Genomic DNA, 7,515 nt, shown 5'->3' with positions numbered 1-7,515 from the left:
GCCACCCTATTATGCCTAACAAACAGATGCCTTTCAACACTTCTTAGAAAGTGCTTGATCGTAATTCAACGGGAATCCATACAAACACTTTAAGGTCTCTCTTGACCTTGAAGAAAGTGATTCATGCCCGGGATCATCAGTTTTGTGTCTAATTTGACATCACTCTTCCCCTATATATCTCGCTTTATTTCCTTATCTTTTACACTCTATGCACGAAAATCTGTGATTTTCCAAAATTCTCGTTCGGTCACTATATAATCTTATGTTTGGATGACAGCTATTAAACAGATAAGATGCTGACTCAGCCGACAGGGTAACGGCCTCAATAGTGAGGTGACGGGCACGCGTGCAAAACGAAACAGTTCTTCTCTCTCCTGCGTAATCATCGGGGGTGCCAACCGTCGCGCTTCAGTCAAATCCGAAACCGTTTTATTGTATCAAGAAGATTTGGGGATGATCTTTCTCTCTCCTCTACCCACGGTATAAAAGGAATTCATCTGCTTCATTCCCAATTTACAACATTCAAAACTCAAAAGAGCAAAATCGGATGATTTCTCATCTACTGTTCATCATCTTCTTCCTTCAACCATGGCGGATTCTTCATCAGTACAGGAAACCTCTTCCCGCACAAACATTCTTCCAATCCGTGCCCAACAAAGTCTGGTGATTGATCTCAACCCTAAGGCGTACGAAACTTACATGTATCCCATGGTGGAGTGCCTCAAATACTCTCCGTTGGTGCTCGCTCTTTCCAAAGTCGAGCTTGTACCAATGGAATGCCTCTCCCGGGTCTTCTCAACAGCCCACTATGACAGATCAGTGGATCGCATCTACTTTGATCTTCTTTCTCACAAGACCTCCATCTCTAAGCAACGATTCTGTTGGCTCCTAGGCTTTGAAGCCGATGAATCTAGGGTTAATCCCGACACCATTACCGTCGGCCAATTATTTTCGATGTTCTACAATATGGGGGTACACAAAGATTTTTACAACAGTTACAAGATTCAATAAATCGTGTCTCCCTCCCCAATTGAATGGTTTCTTCACCATTCTCTTCAAAGGGATCTCCGAGCGTAGTTCTGGTTCTGATGGGGCCAGCAAACTGTTTATGACCATTCTCTATGGTCTTTATCATGGTCTTAACCTGGACTATGGCTCGGTTCTATGGCAGCAACTTATTCAGAGCCTTGCCTCCTCCTCTCGCCACACTGAGGTATCCTACGCCAGGTTTTGGATGCTCATCACCAAGTGGGCCATGGATAAACTCCATGTTCCTACTGTTGCAGGTTCCCTTCTCTCCAACATCAGCGTCTTCCACACCACCAAAATTATTGTCACCGATCCGACAAAATTTTCCTTCATCGGATCCATTCCGGACTCTATGTCCGCCGGGGTGTCAAAGGAGAGCATCATCATGAAATCCTACAAGGACTTTCGTCCTTTGGGCCCAAGGGAACTTTCTGCTGAAATGGTTCAGTCCATTAATGATGCAGATAAACCTGCTGCTCGCGGAAAGAAACCCGAGCAAGGGAAGATAAAGAAAGCAGCAAAGGGGGCAAAGGGTCCTTCTCCTAAGAAGAAAAAACCCTCAAAACTAGATCTTTCCCCACCAGCAAAGAAGAAGAGAGTCCAACCTAAGAGAAAACTCATTCTCTCCTCTTCTTCCAGCGACTCGGAAGAGAACCACTCTGACTCCAATGAGTCAGCTAGAGGCGAAACCCCACCTCACTCCCCTAAACATGAGGTACATCTTTCATCCAAACCTCCTTCCCCTTCTCCTATACCCACCTCTTCCATTCCCATCATAACCTCCTCCATTTCCATTCCCTCCATATCTGACCCTATTTCCATTCCCCCCATAACTACTCCTCTTCAAACCACATCAACCACCCTTCCCCCACCACTTTTTACAGAAGCCACCACCACTACCACCCGTGAGGTTCTAACCAACGTATCTGATACGGGGGTTTCTACTTCACAACCCGAACCTACATCTGCACCCGAACCCACTATAACTACCGAACCACCCACTGCACCCTTATCTCCCACTCCATCTGCTGAAACTGAAACCTTTTTGGGAGGGGAGGATACCGTTTTTGACTCCATCTACTACAGCCCTTATAAACTTCAGAGTGATGATGATGATGATGCTCCGGTCACCAAAAAGCACATCAAGGAGCTCCACGAGAAGATTGACAATCTTGTGGCTTCTTCCTCCTCCTCAACATCTCACTTTTCAGAGGCTGCTATTCAGAGTATGGTGGAGTCACTTACAAAAGCTCATGAAGCCTCTATCAGCACAGCTGCTGTTGCCATTGATAAATCCATGCAAGCCAGTGCGGTAGCAACCGAAAAAGTCAAAAAACTATTTCAGGACGCCCAGATCTGGCTGGAGTCCTTACAGGTGGCTTCAGAGTTAAACACTAAGAAGATCCGCACCATTGTGGAGAAGCTGGTCCACTCCTTCGAGACGGAAAAAGATCAATTTGCCAGCTTCCGCCAAAAACTCAAAGAAGACAACCAATCATTTGTGTCTTCGGTTGCGGATCGTCTTCTCTCATTCCAAGCCACTCTAGCCGCCGAATCTACCACAAAGGAAGAGCTTGCCCAAAAGTATTTCGAGCTTACCTTGGCAACTCATCAGCTCTCCCAGGCCAAGAAGGAAATCGATTCTCTTCGGTCCGAGAAAGCTGTGGTCAGGAGTTGTGTTTCAGATGTCCACGGAGCTTTGTCCAATATCCTTGAAGCCCATGATCTGATTCTCAACTATTCGGTGAGGCGAAGTCTTGCAGAGAAGCTCGCTCCTGCTCTTGCCCTTCTTAGCCGTATTGAAGGCATTCCGGAGCAGGAGGACCATCCGAAACAAGGGGGAGAAAAGAAGAAGTCCACAGCTCAACAGAAACCCCCTCCAAGTTCTCTACCTCAATCAATTCCACTTTCATCACTTGTCCCTCCAAAAGCACCCAAACCAACATATGGTCCTTCATCAGGTTTGAGTGCTCAAGCCAAAGCCAAACAAATTGCTGACGACAGTGATGAGAGTGATGATCAGGAGCCAATTGTTAGCTTGGTCAGGAAGCAGACCAGAGAGAGAGAGCTGGATGAAAATGCTTGAATAGTCAGGGAAGCCGAGGCCAAGGAGAGGAAGATGAAGGAGGCTCATGATCTCCTTGAAAGCAAGAAAACTCTGTTTCCTCCTTGGACCCTCGAGGTGCTCATCAAAGAAGCCATTGAGTCTCCTTGCACTCTTTGGCTAGAACCGGTCATCTCACTAGACCGTGTCAACTCAATCGATTCCCAGTTCGACATGCCCCTGACCCGAAAGGCCTTCATCTTCCATGCGTTCGCTCATATAGCTGAAGTTCCCCATCCTCACCCGAAGGTGGATAGGGAGCTTATAGACTATTACCTGAGGACTGCTCAACCTCAGTACCAAACTTGGAGCGCACAGAAGATAACCAACGTTCGGGTACTCAAGCCTGTTCGTGAAGGTAACTTTGTTAATATCAGATTCAAGGTCTTGAGGGGATCTGAAAAATCTGAGCACTCTATCTCTCTGGCTGATCTTCCTAACCTCAACCCTCACGATTGGATCGTTCTGCACAACATTCTTCTTGTCAATGAAGCTGAATATGGTCCGGTCATAGACCATTTCAAGAGAATGTTAGTTTGCTATATTTTGGAGGTGGCTAAGCTTGATCAAGAGATTGCTAATATCATGAGGAAGAAGCCCATCATCACCCCAGTGGGTTCTACTAGCGACATAAACCGAATGAAGATGAGAAAGATTGACCCGAAACAGAACTCAGTCATGTTCACTAGAGCAGAAGGCCAGAAATGCCTATTTTCTTTGGCTAACAAACATCTTTACACGACTACTTGTCTTGAGCATGTTCTGGGTATAATCAATCGTTGCAAGCAGAACACGGATAGTGACAAAAAGTACTTCAATGATATGATAAACTGGTACATTCACTTCCATCAAACACTTCTTCCCATCATCCCCTGCCTGTTCAAGACAGTCAAGAAAGCCAGTGCTGCGGGGGCAAGCAAGTTGGAGTGAAGTCTCACCTCAATTGACGCAAAGGGGGAGATTGTTGGGTTATTGGTGTTGCGTCTTGGGCTCACTTCCTAGTCCATTCTTTGTGCGGTATGGGCCTGTCCATCCGTATCTTATTTTCTAGGGTTTGTGTATTTATAGATGCTTGCATGCATCTTTTACGTAACCGATTGATAAGGGTTTTACGGTGTAATTATAGAAGTTATCTTTTTGTAACCCCAGAATCCTATACAGTGGAAGTTCTTCATCGAGCTCTGCTGAGGATTGAAAGTTTAATCATTCGACATATTCAAATCCATTCTTGAGTATTGCTTTACATTCTTTATATACCTGTTTCAAAGATCTATTCGATCTTAAAGGTTTTTATCTCATCAGTTTGCATCAGAGGAGAGGGAGTTGGAATTTCATCTATTTCTTTGGTAGAAGTGATGGACGAAAATGAGGAGCCAAAGGGCTCTATTTATAGCTAATATAAGGAGCCTTGGAAACCCTAATTTGAATATTATATTAATATTTTAAATTAGGTATCTATCCAACTCCTAATTATCCTTAAGGAATATTCCAGAAATTCTAATTTATTCCCTCAAAACCATCCAGGGTTTGGGAAGGATCTGGAATACCTTCTTGTTCAACTATTGAACAATTACAATTTAAGTCATTGAACATTTAGTTAATCCAGTTTATACCAAAATTAGTTCCAATTAATTTATAATTAATTATTAATTAATTCATCCATTTTATAATTAATATATTAATCTTATAATATATTAACAAATTATTTATTGTTATTTATTAATTATATTATAAGTCAATAAATCAAGGTTCCTATATGGAAGTGGGAACAGATCACCATGGATTTTATCACCAAGTTTCCGAAGACTACCAAGGGTTTTGATGCTATATGAATCATCATGGATCGATTAACCAAGATTGCCCACAGAGCTTATGTTGGATTAGGTGTCTAAGTTCATAACTATTTCTGGAATATACTTGACCCGATTGGCATGGTCCATTTGGGTTGCATGGCATCGGAACAATTTGGATAGACTTTTGTGAGAAAAAATGATAATTATGATTTGTTAATATATTATAAGTTCTAATATATTAATATCAAATCATATTATTTAATTAGTATTGATCAAGAATTAATTTGGAATTAATCATGTGATCAAAAAGAGACTAATTAAATTTATAGGGATTGATTGTGTAAATCATTCATTCTTATATATGTAGGCTTATGATCCATAGTTCTTCATGTTGGGCTAAACCCATGGAGTAACCCATGGATACTCCATGGAGGTTTTAACCCATCGAGCATGAAGAATATGGAAAGACATGTGTTACATGGTGTAAACCTAATAGCCATCATATATAAGGACCCCATGGCTCAAGAAATTGGCACTAGTGTGTGTACACATGAGGGCTAGCCAATTTGAGCATAGGAACCTTTTCTCTCAAGTTATTTGTCACAACTAGCCTTTTTAACTAGGAAATTCCATCCTCAAGTAAGCAAGGACTATTGTGAACCTTGTGCTAACACACGTAAGGGTGTGTTTGGTATAGAGAAATGGAATTGTAGTAGAGAATTGAAATGCAGAGAAAGAGAATTAAGCTAGAGAAAGAGAATTGATTACATTGTTTGGTAGAATTGAGAATCCACTAGAGAAATATTGTTAAGAATCATTTCTCTTGTTTGGTTGTATTAAGAAATGAAATGGAAATGTTTTTTTACCTTGTTTATTTCTTTTTAAACAACATCTTTTTTTTAAGTTACAAATAGATCCAACCTAAAGAAATATTATCACACCACATAATAAATACAATATATCAACAAGATAATGAAATAATAATAGAGTTGTTCAATCATTAAACATAATATCAACACCACATAAAGAATAATGAAGTTTACATAAAAACATGAAATAAATTAATTGTTGGAACGCCTTGCACTCCAATCAGTAAACATAGCATTAGCAAGAAGATCTCGATGGTCAGTCCATCCTTGCGATGTCTCTACGGTAGAAATAACGTTGTCATGTTCGTCTCCAATTTGTGTGTGATTTGCATGGATTTTTAATCAAGGGGGTCTTCGGTAATGGTTGCACGTATGAAATTATGCATCAAACAACATGCAATGATTATGTGTGGCATATATTCTATTGGATGGTATGCATTATCACGTAACATAGCCCATCCAGATTTGATCAATCCAAAACATCGCTCTATTACGTTCCTTGCTGATGAGTGTCTCATGTTATATAACTCTTTAGCATTTGTAGGTGGTCGATACCAATCATTAAGATGGTAACGTTGTCCATGATAAGGTGTTAAAAAACCTTCACCATTTGTATAACCCGCATATCAAAGGTAGTATGTTCCTACAATAGATTCTACATATTTAGTTAGACTGTAATGATAATAATATTATGTAGCTTTATGTTTTATGTATATCATACCATGAGGTATTTTAAGACCATGTGGTCTACTAATAGCATCTCAGAGTACTTGACTATCTACTGCGGAACCCTCCCATCCCGCTAGTACATATATAAATTGAAGATCTCTCGAACACACTCCCAGTACATTAGTACAGATCTCACCCTTGCGTGTTCGATAAGGTTTTCTCTTTGCTGCAAGGACTTTAACTTTGATATATGTTCCATCTAATGCTCCTAAGAAACCCTGTACATAAATCAAATTATTTATTAATAGTGAAATTAAATAAATTTATATTATTTAATTACTAACCTTAAACCACCTCCATCTCTCGTCGGTTTCATCATCGGGTATTGGCACGGGTTTCTTGTAGAACTTTTTATGTAATCGACATACTGCATCTAAAACTAACTTGAAATATCGACTTACAGTTTCACCTGACCTTTTGAATCTTTCAACTATAATCCTATTTTTTTGTTATGTGCAAGTACCTGTAAGAACATAGCAACTTGCTCGTCAACTAACATGTTTTTGCTATTTTTCAACCCTCCTCTTTGTTCAAGCATGTCACATAGTCTTATAAATGCATTTCTACTCATTCTTATGTTAACCACACTTGTTTTATCACTTTTATAAACCATATTGTGAATAGTATCACGTCCATTATGGTAACTCATTAAGTATTTTGTCCGTAATATTGTATCTTTTTCTAAACGGTGCATAGAAAAATCATACATCATCCACCAACGAATCATAACATACATTGCATAAAATGCTCTTACGATAGATGTCATAACATTTTGTCTATTTCGTGCAATCCGTTGTTGCAAAGGTGTTCGTGTCATCTACATATATACAAACAAGGAAGACCTAGAACAAAAAAGCTAAAAAAATGCTTGAATATATTATAAAAATCCTAACAGCCACTGTTTGAAGTTGCAAAGGTGATCGTGTCATCTACATATATATAAACATTAGTTAGACAAAAATCTAAAAAATGTTGAAATATCATACAAAAA

This window comes from Lactuca saligna, chromosome 8, assembly GCF_052625555.1.
Source record: "Lactuca saligna cultivar CGN05327 chromosome 8, ASM5262555v1, whole genome shotgun sequence".
NCBI lineage: Eukaryota > Viridiplantae > Streptophyta > Magnoliopsida > Asterales > Asteraceae > Lactuca > Lactuca saligna.
Note: the sequence above shows the minus strand (reverse complement) of the source record.